This window comes from Hypomesus nipponensis, chromosome 19 (genome assembly GCF_054491055.1).
Source record: "Hypomesus nipponensis isolate SF chromosome 19, ASM5449105v1, whole genome shotgun sequence".
In the NCBI taxonomy this organism is placed as follows: Eukaryota; Metazoa; Chordata; class Actinopteri; order Osmeriformes; family Osmeridae; genus Hypomesus; species Hypomesus nipponensis.
The window spans coordinates 20,287,501-20,300,000 of NC_140379.1; the positions used below are offsets into that span (position 1 = coordinate 20,287,501).

The 12,500-nt window shown below is 46.6% G+C and overlaps 19 non-coding genes and 19 pseudogenes across 19 annotated transcripts; all 38 read right to left on the reverse strand.

Annotated features, from left to right (window-relative positions):
- Positions 1-132: 132 nt before the first annotated feature.
- Positions 133-251, reverse strand: LOC146249582 (5S ribosomal RNA; annotated as a pseudogene).
- Positions 252-421: 170 nt separating this feature from the next.
- LOC146249583 (5S ribosomal RNA) lies at positions 422-540 on the reverse strand. The gene has a single exon (XR_014733632.1). It is a non-coding gene; the product is annotated as a 5S ribosomal RNA (ribosomal RNA).
- A 170-nt stretch (positions 541-710) lies between these two features.
- LOC146249584 (5S ribosomal RNA) lies at positions 711-829 on the reverse strand. Its single transcript, XR_014733837.1, has one exon. It is a non-coding gene; the product is annotated as a 5S ribosomal RNA (ribosomal RNA).
- A 170-nt stretch (positions 830-999) lies between these two features.
- LOC146249585 (5S ribosomal RNA) lies at positions 1,000-1,118 on the reverse strand (annotated as a pseudogene).
- Positions 1,119-1,636: 518 nt separating this feature from the next.
- LOC146249586 (5S ribosomal RNA) lies at positions 1,637-1,755 on the reverse strand. Its single transcript, XR_014733633.1, has one exon. It is a non-coding gene; the product is annotated as a 5S ribosomal RNA (ribosomal RNA).
- Positions 1,756-1,931: 176 nt separating this feature from the next.
- LOC146249587 (5S ribosomal RNA) lies at positions 1,932-2,050 on the reverse strand (annotated as a pseudogene).
- Positions 2,051-2,220: 170 nt separating this feature from the next.
- LOC146249588 (5S ribosomal RNA) lies at positions 2,221-2,339 on the reverse strand. Its single transcript, XR_014733538.1, has one exon. It is a non-coding gene; the product is annotated as a 5S ribosomal RNA (ribosomal RNA).
- A 170-nt stretch (positions 2,340-2,509) lies between these two features.
- Positions 2,510-2,628, reverse strand: LOC146249589 (5S ribosomal RNA; annotated as a pseudogene).
- A 170-nt stretch (positions 2,629-2,798) lies between these two features.
- Positions 2,799-2,917, reverse strand: LOC146249590 (5S ribosomal RNA). Its single transcript, XR_014733683.1, has one exon. It is a non-coding gene; the product is annotated as a 5S ribosomal RNA (ribosomal RNA).
- A 184-nt stretch (positions 2,918-3,101) lies between these two features.
- On the reverse strand, positions 3,102-3,220 carry LOC146249591 (5S ribosomal RNA; annotated as a pseudogene).
- Positions 3,221-3,388: 168 nt separating this feature from the next.
- On the reverse strand, positions 3,389-3,507 carry LOC146249592 (5S ribosomal RNA). The gene has a single exon (XR_014733685.1). It is a non-coding gene; the product is annotated as a 5S ribosomal RNA (ribosomal RNA).
- Positions 3,508-3,792: 285 nt separating this feature from the next.
- LOC146249593 (5S ribosomal RNA) lies at positions 3,793-3,911 on the reverse strand. The gene has a single exon (XR_014733686.1). It is a non-coding gene; the product is annotated as a 5S ribosomal RNA (ribosomal RNA).
- A 289-nt stretch (positions 3,912-4,200) lies between these two features.
- LOC146249594 (5S ribosomal RNA) lies at positions 4,201-4,319 on the reverse strand (annotated as a pseudogene).
- Positions 4,320-4,491: 172 nt separating this feature from the next.
- Positions 4,492-4,610, reverse strand: LOC146249595 (5S ribosomal RNA; annotated as a pseudogene).
- Positions 4,611-4,784: 174 nt separating this feature from the next.
- LOC146249596 (5S ribosomal RNA) lies at positions 4,785-4,903 on the reverse strand (annotated as a pseudogene).
- A 174-nt stretch (positions 4,904-5,077) lies between these two features.
- On the reverse strand, positions 5,078-5,196 carry LOC146249597 (5S ribosomal RNA). The gene has a single exon (XR_014733687.1). It is a non-coding gene; the product is annotated as a 5S ribosomal RNA (ribosomal RNA).
- Positions 5,197-5,489: 293 nt separating this feature from the next.
- On the reverse strand, positions 5,490-5,608 carry LOC146249598 (5S ribosomal RNA). The gene has a single exon (XR_014733688.1). It is a non-coding gene; the product is annotated as a 5S ribosomal RNA (ribosomal RNA).
- Positions 5,609-5,782: 174 nt separating this feature from the next.
- On the reverse strand, positions 5,783-5,901 carry LOC146249599 (5S ribosomal RNA; annotated as a pseudogene).
- Positions 5,902-6,075: 174 nt separating this feature from the next.
- Positions 6,076-6,194, reverse strand: LOC146249600 (5S ribosomal RNA; annotated as a pseudogene).
- Positions 6,195-6,376: 182 nt separating this feature from the next.
- Positions 6,377-6,495, reverse strand: LOC146249601 (5S ribosomal RNA). Its single transcript, XR_014733336.1, has one exon. It is a non-coding gene; the product is annotated as a 5S ribosomal RNA (ribosomal RNA).
- Positions 6,496-6,665: 170 nt separating this feature from the next.
- Positions 6,666-6,784, reverse strand: LOC146249602 (5S ribosomal RNA). The gene has a single exon (XR_014732742.1). It is a non-coding gene; the product is annotated as a 5S ribosomal RNA (ribosomal RNA).
- Positions 6,785-6,968: 184 nt separating this feature from the next.
- On the reverse strand, positions 6,969-7,087 carry LOC146249603 (5S ribosomal RNA; annotated as a pseudogene).
- A 176-nt stretch (positions 7,088-7,263) lies between these two features.
- LOC146249604 (5S ribosomal RNA) lies at positions 7,264-7,382 on the reverse strand (annotated as a pseudogene).
- Positions 7,383-7,556: 174 nt separating this feature from the next.
- On the reverse strand, positions 7,557-7,675 carry LOC146249605 (5S ribosomal RNA). The gene has a single exon (XR_014733689.1). It is a non-coding gene; the product is annotated as a 5S ribosomal RNA (ribosomal RNA).
- A 515-nt stretch (positions 7,676-8,190) lies between these two features.
- Positions 8,191-8,309, reverse strand: LOC146249606 (5S ribosomal RNA). Its single transcript, XR_014733634.1, has one exon. It is a non-coding gene; the product is annotated as a 5S ribosomal RNA (ribosomal RNA).
- A 176-nt stretch (positions 8,310-8,485) lies between these two features.
- On the reverse strand, positions 8,486-8,604 carry LOC146249607 (5S ribosomal RNA; annotated as a pseudogene).
- Positions 8,605-8,774: 170 nt separating this feature from the next.
- LOC146249608 (5S ribosomal RNA) lies at positions 8,775-8,893 on the reverse strand. The gene has a single exon (XR_014733539.1). It is a non-coding gene; the product is annotated as a 5S ribosomal RNA (ribosomal RNA).
- A 170-nt stretch (positions 8,894-9,063) lies between these two features.
- LOC146249609 (5S ribosomal RNA) lies at positions 9,064-9,182 on the reverse strand (annotated as a pseudogene).
- Positions 9,183-9,352: 170 nt separating this feature from the next.
- On the reverse strand, positions 9,353-9,471 carry LOC146249610 (5S ribosomal RNA). The gene has a single exon (XR_014733690.1). It is a non-coding gene; the product is annotated as a 5S ribosomal RNA (ribosomal RNA).
- Positions 9,472-9,784: 313 nt separating this feature from the next.
- On the reverse strand, positions 9,785-9,903 carry LOC146249611 (5S ribosomal RNA; annotated as a pseudogene).
- Positions 9,904-10,071: 168 nt separating this feature from the next.
- On the reverse strand, positions 10,072-10,190 carry LOC146249612 (5S ribosomal RNA). Its single transcript, XR_014733691.1, has one exon. It is a non-coding gene; the product is annotated as a 5S ribosomal RNA (ribosomal RNA).
- Positions 10,191-10,475: 285 nt separating this feature from the next.
- On the reverse strand, positions 10,476-10,594 carry LOC146249613 (5S ribosomal RNA). Its single transcript, XR_014733692.1, has one exon. It is a non-coding gene; the product is annotated as a 5S ribosomal RNA (ribosomal RNA).
- Positions 10,595-10,883: 289 nt separating this feature from the next.
- LOC146249614 (5S ribosomal RNA) lies at positions 10,884-11,002 on the reverse strand (annotated as a pseudogene).
- A 172-nt stretch (positions 11,003-11,174) lies between these two features.
- Positions 11,175-11,293, reverse strand: LOC146249615 (5S ribosomal RNA; annotated as a pseudogene).
- A 174-nt stretch (positions 11,294-11,467) lies between these two features.
- On the reverse strand, positions 11,468-11,586 carry LOC146249616 (5S ribosomal RNA; annotated as a pseudogene).
- A 174-nt stretch (positions 11,587-11,760) lies between these two features.
- On the reverse strand, positions 11,761-11,879 carry LOC146249617 (5S ribosomal RNA). The gene has a single exon (XR_014733693.1). It is a non-coding gene; the product is annotated as a 5S ribosomal RNA (ribosomal RNA).
- A 309-nt stretch (positions 11,880-12,188) lies between these two features.
- Positions 12,189-12,307, reverse strand: LOC146249618 (5S ribosomal RNA). The gene has a single exon (XR_014733694.1). It is a non-coding gene; the product is annotated as a 5S ribosomal RNA (ribosomal RNA).
- A 174-nt stretch (positions 12,308-12,481) lies between these two features.
- LOC146249619 (5S ribosomal RNA) overlaps positions 12,482-12,500 on the reverse strand; it is a 119-nt pseudogene continuing 100 nt past the window's right edge.

Sequence of the window (12,500 nt, forward strand, 5' to 3'; positions counted from 1 at the left end):
ATTTGGCATTTGACAATGCAAGGTGGTCTCTCTCTCTCTCTCGTGTCAAAATAAAAACTGCTTCCAGCCCCTTTCATGAAGGACTACTTGTGCATATTGCAACATTTCAGTTTCTAAGTGAATGAGCAAAAGGGCATACAGCAGCTGGTATTCCCAGGCGGTCTCCCATCCAAGTACTAACCAGGCCTGACCCTGCTTAGCTTCCGAGATCAGACGAGATCAGGCGTTGCCAGGCTGGTATGGCCGTACGAAATAAGTTGACAACCGTAGGCTACTTATCCATATACAGATTTGGCAATTGACAATGCAAGGTGGTCTCTCTCTCTCTCTCGTGTCAAAATGAAAACTGCTTCCAGCCCCTTTCATGAAGGACTACTTGTGCATATTGCAACATTTCAGTTTCTAAGTGAATGAGCAAAAGAGCATACAGCACCTGGTATTCCCAGGCGGTCTCCCGTCCAAGTACTAACCAGGCCCGACCCTGCTTAGCTTCCGAGATCAGACGAGATCGGGCGTTGCCAGGCTGGTATGGCCGTACGAAATAAGTTAACAACCATAGGCTACTTATCCATATACAGATTTGGCAATTGACAATGCAAGGTGGTCTCTCTCTCTCTCTCATGTCAAAATGAAAACTGCTTCCAGCCCCTTTCATGAAGGACTACTTGTGCATATTGCAACATTTCAGTTTCTAAGTGAATGAGCAAAAGAGCATACAGCACCTGGTATTCCAAGGCGGTCTCCCATCCAAGTACTAACCAGGCCCGACCCTGCTTAGCTTCCGAGATCAGACGAGATCGGGCGTTGCCAGGCTGGTATGGCCGTACGAAATAAGTTGACAACCATAGGCTACTTATCCATATACAGATTTGGCAATTGACAATGCAAGGTGGTCTCTCTCTCTCTCTCGTGTCAAAATGAAAACTGCTTCCAGCCCCTTTCATGAAGGACTACTTGTGCATATTGCAACATTTCAGTTTCTAAGTGAATGAGCAAAAGAGCATACAGCACCTGGTATTCCCAGGCGGTCTCCCGTCCAAGTACTAACCAGGCCCGACCCTGCTTAGCTTCCGAGATCAGACGAGATCGGGCGTTGCCAGGCTGGTGTGGCCTTACGAAATAAGTTGACAACCATAGGCTACTTATCCATATACAGATTTGGCATTTGACAATGCAAGGTGGTCTCTCTCTCTCTCTCTCTCTCTCTCTCTCTCTCTCTCTCTCTCTCTCTCTCTCTCTCTCTCTCTCTCTCTCTCTCTCTCTCTCTCTCTCTCTCTCTCTCTCGTGTCGTACGAAATAATTTAACAACCATAGGCTACTTATCCATATACAGATTTGGCATTTGACAATGCAAGGTGGTCTCTCTCTCTCTCTCTCTCTCTCTCTCTCTCTCTCTCTCTCTCTCTCTCTCTCTCTCTCTCTCTCTCTCTCTCTCTCTCTCTCTCGTGTCGTACGAAATAAGTTGACAACCATAGGCTACTTATCCATATACAGATTTGGCAATTGACAATGCAAGGTGGTCTCTCTCTCTCTCTCTCTCTCTCTCGTGTCAAAATGAAAACTGCTTCCAGCCCCTTTCATGAAGGACTACTTGTGCATATTACAACATTTCAGTTTCTAAGTGAATGAGCAAAAGAGCATACAGCACCTGGTATTCCCAGGCGGTCTCCCGTCCAAGTACTAACCAGGCCCGACCCTGCTTAGCTTCCGAGATCAGACGAGATCGGGCGTTGCCAGGCTGGTATGGCCGTACGAAATAAGTTGACAACCATAGGCTACTTATCCATATACAGATTTGGCAATTGACAATGCAAGGTGGTCTCTCTCTCTCTCTCTCTCTCGTGTCATAATGAAAACAGCTTCCAGCCCCTTTCATGAAGGACTACTTGTGTATATTGCAAGATTTCAGTTTCTAAGTGAATGAGCAAAAGAGCATACAGCACCTGGTATTTCCAGGCAGTCTCCCATCCAAGTACTAACCAGGCCTGACCCTGCTTAGCTTCCGAGATCAGACAAGATCGGGCGTTACCAGGCTGGTTTGGCTGTACGAAATAAGTTGACAACCATAGGCTACTTTTCCATATACAGATTTGGCATTTGACAATGCAAGGTGGTCTCTCTCTCTCTCTCGTGTCAAAATAAAAACTGCTTCCAGCCCCTTTCATGAAGGACTACTTGTGCATATTGCAACATTTCAGTTTCTAAGTGAATGAGCAAAAGGGCATACAGCACCTGGTATTCCCAGGCGGTCTCCCATCCAAGTACTAACCAGGCCCGACCCTGCTTAGCTTCCGAGATCAGACGAGATCAGGCGTTGCCAGGCTGGTATGGCCGTACGAAATAAGTTGACAACCGTAGGCTACTTATCCATATACAGATTTGGCAATTGACAATGCAAGGTGGTCTCTCTCTCTCTCTCGTGTCAAAATGAAAACTGCTTCCAGCCCCTTTCATGAAGGACTACTTGTGCATATTGCAACATTTCAGTTTCTAAGTGAATGAGCAAAAGAGCATACAGCACCTGGTATTCCCAGGCGGTCTCCCGTCCAAGTACTAACCAGGCCCGACCCTGCTTAGCTTCCGAGATCAGACGAGATCGGGCGTTGCCAGGCTGGTATGGCCTTACGAAATAAGTTAACAACCATAGGCTACTTATCCATATACAGATTTGGCAATTGACAATGCAAGGTGGTCTCTCTCTCTCTCTCATGTCAAAATGAAAACTGCTTCCAGCCCCTTTCATGAAGGACTACTTGTGCATATTGCAACATTTCAGTTTCTAAGTGAATGAGCAAAAGAGCATACAGCACCTGGTATTCCCAGGCGGTCTCCCATCCAAGTACTAACCAGGCCCGACCCTGCTTAGCTTCCGAGATCAGACGAGATCGGGCGTTGCCAGGCTGGTGTGGCCGTACGAAATAAGTTGACAACCATAGGCTACTTATCCATATACAGATTTGGCATTTGACAATGCAAGGTGGTCTCTTTCTCTCTCTCTCTCTCTCTCTCTCATGTCAAAATGAAAACTGCTTCCAGCCCCTTTCATGAAGGACTACTTGTGCATATTGCAACATTTCAGTTTCTAAGTGAATGAGCAAAAGAGCATACAGCACCTGGTATTCCCAGGCGGTCTCCCGTCCAAGTACTAACCAGGCCCGACCCTGCTTAGCTTCCGAGATCAGACGAGATCGGGCGTTGCCAGGCTGGTATGGCCTTACGAAATAAGTTAACAACCATAGGCTACTTATCCATATACAGATTTGGCAATTGACAATGCAAGGTGGTCTCTCTCTCTCTCATGTCAAAATGAAAACTGCTTCCAGCCCCTTTCATGAAGGACTACTTGTGCATATTGCAACATTTCAGTTTCTAAGTGAATGAGCAAAAGAGCATACAGCACCTGGTATTCCCAGGCGGTCTCCCATCCAAGTACTAACCAGGCCCGACCCTGCTTAGCTTCCGAGATCAGACGAGATCGGGCGTTGCCAGGCTGGTGTGGCCGTACGAAATAAGTTGACAACCATAGGCTACTTATCCATATACAGATTTGGCATTTGACAATGCAAGGTGGTCTCTCTCTCTCTCTCTCTCTCTCTCTCTCTCGTGTCGTACGAAATAAGTTGACAACCAGAGGCTACTTATCCATATACAGATTTGGCAATTGACAATGCAAGGTGGTCTCTCTCTCTCTCTCTCTCTCTCATGTCAAAATGAAAACTGCTTCCAGCCCCTTTCATGAAGGACTACTTGTGCATATTGCAACATTTCAGTTTCTAAGTGAATGAGCAAAAGAGCATACAGCACCTGGTATTCCCAGGCGGTCTCCCATCCAAGTACTAACCAGGCCCGACCCTGCTTAGCTTCCGAGATCAGACGAGATCGGGCGTTGCCAGGCTGGTGTGGCCGTACGAAATAAGTTGACAACCATAGGCTACTTATCCATATACAGATTTGGCATTTGACAATGCAAGGTGGTCTCTCTCTCTCTCTCTCTCTCTCTCTCTCTCTCTCGTGTCGTACGAAATAAGTTGACAACCATAGGCTACTTATCCATATACAGATTTGGCAATTGACAATGCAAGGTGGTCTCTCTCTCTCTCTCTCTCTCTCGTGTCAAAATGAAAACTGCTTCCAGCCCCTTTCATGAAGGACTACTTGTGTATATTGCAAGATTTCAGTTTCTAAGTGAATGAGCAAAAGAGCATACAGCACCTGGTATTTCCAGGCGGTCTCCCATCCAAGTACTAACCAGGCCTGACCCTGCTTAGCTTCCGAAATCAGACGAGATCGGGCGTTACCAGGCTGGTTTGGCCGTACGAAATAAGTTGACAACCATAGGCTACTTATCCATATACAGATTTGGCATTTGACAATGCAAGGTGGTCTCTCTCTCTCTCTCTCGTGTCAAAATAAAAACTGCTTCCAGCCCCTTTCATGAAGGACTACTTGTGCATATTGCAACATTTCAGTTTCTAAGTGAATGAGCAAAAGGGCATACAGCACCTGGTATTCCCAGGCGGTCTCCGATCCAAGTACTAAACAGGCCCGACCCTGCTTAGCTTCCGAGATCAGACGAGATCGGGCGTTGCCAGGCTGGTATGGCCGTACGAAATAAGTTGACAACCATAGGCTACTTATCCATATACAGATTTAGCAATTGACAATGCAAGGTAGTCTCTCTCTCTCTCTCTCTCGTGTCAAAATGAAAACAGCTTCCAGCCCCTTTCATGAAGGACTACTTGTGCATATTGCAAGATTTCAGTTTCTAAGTGAATGAGCAAAAGAGCATACAGCACCTGGTATTCCCAGGCGGTCTCCCGTCCAAGTACTAACCAGGCCCGACCCTGCTTAGCTTCCGAGATCAGACGAGATCGGGCGTTGCCAGGCTGGTATGGCCTTACGAAATAAGTTAACAACCATAGGCTACTTATCCATATACAGATTTGGCAATTGACAATGCAAGGTGGTCTCTCTCTCTCTCTCTCTCAGGTCAAAATGAAAACTGCTTCCAGCCCCTTTCATGAAGGACTACTTGTGCATATTGCAACATTTCAGTTTCTAAGTGAATGAGCAAAAGAGCATACAGCACCTGGTATTCCCAGGCGGTCTCCCATCCAAGTACTAACCAGGCCCGACCCTGCTTAGCTTCCGAGATCAGACGAGATCGGGCGTTGCCAGGCTGGTGTGGCCGTACGAAATAAGTTGAAAACCATAGGCTACTTATCCATATACAGATTTGGCATTTGACAATGCAAGGTGCTCTCTCTCTCTCTCTCTCTCTCTCTCTCTCTCTCTCTCTCTCTCGTGTCGTACGAAATAAGTTGACAACCAGAGGCTACTTATCCATATACAGATTTGGCAATTGACAATGCAAGGTGGTCTCTCTCTCTCTCTCTCTCATGTCAAAATGAAAACTGCTTCCAGCCCCTTTCATGAAGGACTACTTGTGCATATTGCAACATTTCAGTTTCTAAGTGAATGAGCAAAAGAGCATACAGCACCTGGTATTCCCAGGCGGTCTCCCATCCAAGTACTAACCAGGCCCGACCCTGCTTAGCTTCCGAGATCAGACGAGATCGGGCGTTGCCAGGCTGGTGTGGCCGTACGAAATAAGTTGACAACCATAGGCTACTTATCCATATACAGATTTGGCAATTGACAATGCAAGGTGGTCTCTCTCTCTCTCTCTCTCGTGTCAAAATGAAAACTGCTTCCAGCCCCTTTCATGAAGGACTACTTGTGTATATTGCAAGATTTCAGTTTCTAAGTGAATGAGCAAAAGAGCATACAGCACCTGGTATTTCCAGGCGGTCTCCCATCCAAGTACTAACCAGGCCTGACCCTGCTTAGCTTCCGAGATCAGACGAGATCGGGCGTTACCAGGCTGGTTTGGCCGTACGAAATAAGTTGACAACCATAGGCTACTTATCCATATACAGATTTAGCAATTGACAATGCAAGGTAGTCTCTCTCTCTCTCTCTCTCGTGTCAAAATGAAAACAGCTTCCAGCCCCTTTCATGAAGGACTACTTGTGCATATTGCAAGATTTCAGTTTCTAAGTGAATGAGCAAAAGAGCATACAGCACCTGGTATTCCCAGGCGGTCTCCCATCCAAGTACTAACCAGGCCCGACCCTGCGTAGCTTCCGAGATCAGACGAGATCGGGCGTTGCCAGGCTGGTATGGCCGTACGAAATAAGTTGACAACCATAGGCTACTTATCCATATACAGATTTAGCAATTGACAATGCAAGGTGGTCTCTCTCTCTCTCTCTCTCTCTCTCTCGTGTCAAAATGAAAACAGCTTCCAGCCCCTTTCATGAAGGACTACTTGTGCATATTGCAAGATTTCAGTTTCTAAGTGAATGAGCAAAAGAGCATACAGCACCTGGTATTCCCAAGCGGTCTCCCATCCAAGTACTAACCAGGCCCGACCCTGCTTAGCTTCCGAGATCAAACGAGATCGGGCGTTGCCAGGCTGGTATGGCCGTACGAAATAAGTTGACAACCATAGGCTACTTATCCATATACAGATTTAGCAATTGACAATGCAAGGTGGTCTCTCTCTCTCTCTCGTGTCAAAATAAAAACAGCTTCCAGCCCCTTTCATGAAGGACTACTTGTGCATATTGCAAGATTTCAGTTTCTAAGTGAATGAGCAAAAGAGCATACAGCACCTGGTATTCCCAGGCGGTCTCCCATCCAAGTACTAACCAGGCCCGACCCTGCTTAGCTTCCGAGATCAGACGAGATCGGGCGTTGCCAGGCTGGTATGGCCGTACGAAATAAGTTGACAACCATAGGCTACTTATCCATATACAGATTTAGCAATTGACAATGCAAGGTAGTCTCTCTCTCTCTCTCTCTCTCTCTCTCTCGTGTCAAAATGAAAACAGCTTCCAGCCCCTTTCATGAAGGACTACTTGTGCATATTGCAAGATTTCAGTTTCTAAGTGAATGAGCAAAAGAGCATACAGCACCTGGTATTCCCAGGCGGTCTCCCATCCAAGTACTAACCAGGCCCGACCCTGCATAGCTTCCGAGATCAGACGAGATCGGGAGTTGCCAGGCTGGTATGGCCGTACGAAATAAGTTGACAACCAAAGGCTACTTATCCATATACAGATTTAGCAATTGACAATGCAAGGTGGTCTCTCTCTCTCTCTCTCTCTCGTGTCAAAATGAAAACAGCTTCCAGCCCCTTTCATGAAGGACTACTTGTGCATATTGCAAGATTTCAGTTTCTAAGTGAATGAGCAAAAGAGCATACAGCACCTGGTATTCCCAGGCGGTCTCCCGTCCAAGTACTAACCAGGCCCGACCCTGCTTAGCTTCCGAGATCAGACGAGATCGGGCGTTGCCAGGCTGGTATGGCCTTACGAAATAAGTTAACAACCATAGGCTACTTATCCATATACAGATTTGGCAATTGACAATGCAAGGTGGTCTCTCTCTCTCTCTCTCTCAGGTCAAAATGAAAACTGCTTCCAGCCCCTTTCATGAAGGACTACTTGTGCATATTGCAACATTTCAGTTTCTAAGTGAATGAGCAAAAGAGCATACAGCACCTGGTATTCCCAGGCGGTCTCCCATCCAAGTACTAACCAGGCCCGACCCTGCTTAGCTTCCGAGATCAGACGAGATCGGGCGTTGCCAGGCTGGTGTGGCCGTACGAAATAAGTTGACAACCATAGGCTACTTATCCATATACAGATTTGGCATTTGACAATGCAAGGTGCTCTCTCTCTCTCTCTCTCTCTCTCTCTCTCTCTCTCTCTCTCTCTCTCTCTCTCTCTCTCTCTCTCTCTCTCTCTCGTGTCGTACGAAATAATTTAACAACCATAGGCTACTTATCCATATACAGATTTGGCATTTGACAATGCAAGGTGGTCTCTCTCTCTCTCTCTCTCTCTCTCTCTCTCTCTCTCTCTCTCTCTCTCTCTCTCTCTCTCTCTCTCTCTCTCTCTCTCTCTCTCTCTCTCTCTCTCTCTCTCTCTCTGTGTCGTACGAAATAAGTTGACAACCATAGGCTACTTATCCATATACAGATTTGGCAATTGACAATGCAAGGTGGTCTCTCTCTCTCTCTCTCTCTCTCTCGTGTCAAAATGAAAACTGCTTCCAGCCCCTTTCATGAAGGACTACTTGTGCATATTACAACATTTCAGTTTCTAAGTGAATGAGCAAAAGAGCATACAGCACCTGGTATTCCCAGGCGGTCTCCCGTCCAAGTACTAACCAGGCCCGACCCTGCTTAGCTTCCGAGATCAGACGAGATCGGGCGTTGCCAGGCTGGTATGGCCGTACGAAATAAGTTGACAACCATAGGCTACTTATCCATATACAGATTTGGCAATTGACAATGCAAGGTGGTCTCTCTCTCTCTCTCTCTCTCGTGTCATAATGAAAACAGCTTCCAGCCCCTTTCATGAAGGACTACTTGTGTATATTGCAAGATTTCAGTTTCTAAGTGAATGAGCAAAAGAGCATACAGCACCTGGTATTTCCAGGCAGTCTCCCATCCAAGTACTAACCAGGCCTGACCCTGCTTAGCTTCCGAGATCAGACAAGATCGGGCGTTACCAGGCTGGTTTGGCTGTACGAAATAAGTTGACAACCATAGGCTACTTTTCCATATACAGATTTGGCATTTGACAATGCAAGGTGGTCTCTCTCTCTCTCTCGTGTCAAAATAAAAACTGCTTCCAGCCCCTTTCATGAAGGACTACTTGTGCATATTGCAACATTTCAGTTTCTAAGTGAATGAGCAAAAGGGCATACAGCACCTGGTATTCCCAGGCGGTCTCCCATCCAAGTACTAACCAGGCCCGACCCTGCTTAGCTTCCGAGATCAGACGAGATCAGGCGTTGCCAGGCTGGTATGGCCGTACGAAATAAGTTGACAACCGTAGGCTACTTATCCATATACAGATTTGGCAATTGACAATGCAAGGTGGTCTCTCTCTCTCTCTCGTGTCAAAATGAAAACTGCTTCCAGCCCCTTTCATGAAGGACTACTTGTGCATATTGCAACATTTCAGTTTCTAAGTGAATGAGCAAAAGAGCATACAGCACCTGGTATTCCCAGGCGGTCTCCCGTCCAAGTACTAACCAGGCCCGACCCTGCTTAGCTTCCGAGATCAGACGAGATCGGGCGTTGCCAGGCTGGTATGGCCTTACGAAATAAGTTAACAACCATAGGCTACTTATCCATATACAGATTTGGCAATTGACAATGCAAGGTGGTCTCTCTCTCTCTCTCATGTCAAAATGAAAACTGCTTCCAGCCCCTTTCATGAAGGACTACTTGTGCATATTGCAACATTTCAGTTTCTAAGTGAATGAGCAAAAGAGCATACAGCACCTGGTATTCCCAGGCGGTCTCCCATCCAAGTACTAACCAGGCCCGACCCTGCTTAGCTTCCGAGATCAGACGAGATCGGGCGTTGCCAGGCTGGTGTGGCCGTACGAAATAAGTTGACAACCATAGGCTACTTATCCATATACAGATTTGGCATTTGACAATGCAAGGTGGTCTCTCTCTCTCTCTCTCTCTCTCTCTCTCTCTCTCTCTCTCTCTCTCTCTCTCGTGTCGTACGAAATAAGTTGACAACCATAGGCTACTTATCCATATACAGATTTGGCAATTGACAATGCAAGGTGGTCTCTTTCTCTCTCTCTCTCTCTCTCTCTCATGTCAAAATGAAAACTGCTTCCAGCCCCTTTCATGAAGGACTACTTGTGCATATTGCAACATTTCAGTTTCTAAGTGAATGAGCAAAAGAGCATACAGCACCTGGTATTCCCAGGCGGTCTCCCGTCCAAGTACTAACCAGGCCCGACCCTGCTTAGCTTCCGAGATCAGACGAGATCGGGCGTTGCCAGGCTGGTATGGCCTTACGAAATAAGTTAACAACCATAGGCTACTTATCCATATACAGATTTGGCAATTGACAATGCAAGGTGGTCTCTCTCTCTCTCATGTCAAAATGAAAACTGCTTCCAGCCCCTTTCATGAAGGACTACTTGTGCATATTGCAACATTTCAGTTTCTAAGTGAATGAGCAAAAGAGCATACAGCACCTGGTATTCCCAGGCGGTCTCCCATCCAAGTACTAACCAGGCCCGACCCTGCTTAGCTTCCGAGATCAGACGAGATCGGGCGTTGCCAGGCTGGTGTGGCCGTACGAAATAAGTTGACAACCATAGGCTACTTATCCATATACAGATTTGGCATTTGACAATGCAAGGTGGTCTCTCTCTCTCTCTCTCTCTCTCTCTCTCTCGTGTCGTACGAAATAAGTTGACAACCAGAGGCTACTTATCCATATACAGATTTGGCAATTGACAATGCAAGGTGGTCTCTCTCTCTCTCTCTCTCTCTCATGTCAAAATGAAAACTGCTTCCAGCCCCTTTCATGAAGGACTACTTGTGCATATTGCAACATTTCAGTTTCTAAGTGAATGAGCAAAAGAGCATACAGCACCTGGTATTCCCAGGCGGTCTCCCATCCAAGTACTAACCAGGCCCGACCCTGCTTAGCTTCCGAGATCAGACGAGATCGGGCGTTGCCAGGCTGGTGTGGCCGTACGAAATAAGTTGACAACCATAGGCTACTTATCCATATACAGATTTGGCATTTGACAATGCAAGGTGGTCTCTCTCTCTCTCTCTCTCTCTCTCTCTCTCTCTCGTGTCGTACGAAATAAGTTGACAACCATAGGCTACTTATCCATATACAGATTTGGCAATTGACAATGCAAGGTGGTCTCTCTCTCTCTCTCTCTCTCTCGTGTCAAAATGAAAACTGCTTCCAGCCCCTTTCATGAAGGACTACTTGTGTATATTGCAAGATTTCAGTTTCTAAGTGAATGAGCAAAAGAGCATACAGCACCTGGTATTTCCAGGCGGTCTCCCATCCAAGTACTAACCAGGCCTGACCCTGCTTAGCTTCCGAAATCAGACGAGATCGGGCGTTACCAGGCTGGTTTGGCCGTACGAAATAAGTTGACAACCATAGGCTACTTATCCATATACAGATTTGGCATTTGACAATGCAAGGTGGTCTCTCTCTCTCTCTCTCGTGTCAAAATAAAAACTGCTTCCAGCCCCTTTCATGAAGGACTACTTGTGCATATTGCAACATTTCAGTTTCTAAGTGAATGAGCAAAAGGGCATACAGCACCTGGTATTCCCAGGCGGTCTCCGATCCAAGTACTAAACAGGCCCGACCCTGCTTAGCTTCCGAGATCAGACGAGATCGGGCGTTGCCAGGCTGGTATGGCCGTACGAAATAAGTTGACAACCATAGGCTACTTATCCATATACAGATTTAGCAATTGACAATGCAAGGTAGTCTCTCTCTCTCTCTCTCTCGTGTCAAAATGAAAACAGCTTCCAGCCCCTTTCATGAAGGACTACTTGTGCATATTGCAAGATTTCAGTTTCTAAGTGAATGAGCAAAAGAGCATACAGCACCTGGTATTCCCAGGCGGTCTCCCGTCCAAGTACTAACCAGGCCCGACCCTGCTTAGCTTCCGAGATCAGACGAGATCGGGCGTTGCCAGGCTGGTATGGCCTTACGAAATAAGTTAACAACCATAGGCTACTTATCCATATACAGATTTGGCAATTGACAATGCAAGGTGGTCTCTCTCTCTCTCTCTCTCAGGTCAAAATGAAAACTGCTTCCAGCCCCTTTCATGAAGGACTACTTGTGCATATTGCAACATTTCAGTTTCTAAGTGAATGAGCAAAAGAGCATACAGCACCTGGTATTCCCAGGCGGTCTCCCATCCAAGTACTAACCAGGCCCGACCCTGCTTAGCTTCCGAGATCAGACGAGATCGGGCGTTGCCAGGCTGGTGTGGCCGTACGAAATAAGTTGACAACCATAGGCTACTTATCCATATACAGATTTGGCATTTGACAATGCAAGGTGCTCTCTCTCTCTCTCTCTCTCTCTCTCTCTCTCTCTCTCTCTCTCTCTCTCTCTCTCTCTCGTGTCGTACGAAATAAGTTGACAACCAGAGGCTACTTATCCATATACAGATTTGGCAATTGACAATGCAAGGTGGTCTCTCTCTCTCTCTCTCTCATGTCAAAATGAAAACTGCTTCCAGCCCCTTTCATGAAGGACTACTTGTGCATATTGCAACATTTCAGTTTCTAAGTGAATGAGCAAAAGAGCATACAGCACCTGGTATTCCCAGGCGGTCTCCCATCCAAGTACTAACCAGGCCCGACCCTGCTTAGCTTCCGAGATCAGACGAGATCGGGCGTTGCCAGGCTGGTGTGGCCGTACGAAATAAGTTGACAACCATAGGCTACTTATCCATATACAGATTTGGCAATTGACAATGCAAGGTGGTCTCTCTCTCTCTCTCTCTCGTGTCAAAATGAAAACTGCTTCCAGCCCCTTTCATGAAGGACTACTTGTGTATATTGCAAGATTTCAGTTTCTAAGTGAATGAGCAAAAGAGCATACAGCACCTGGTAT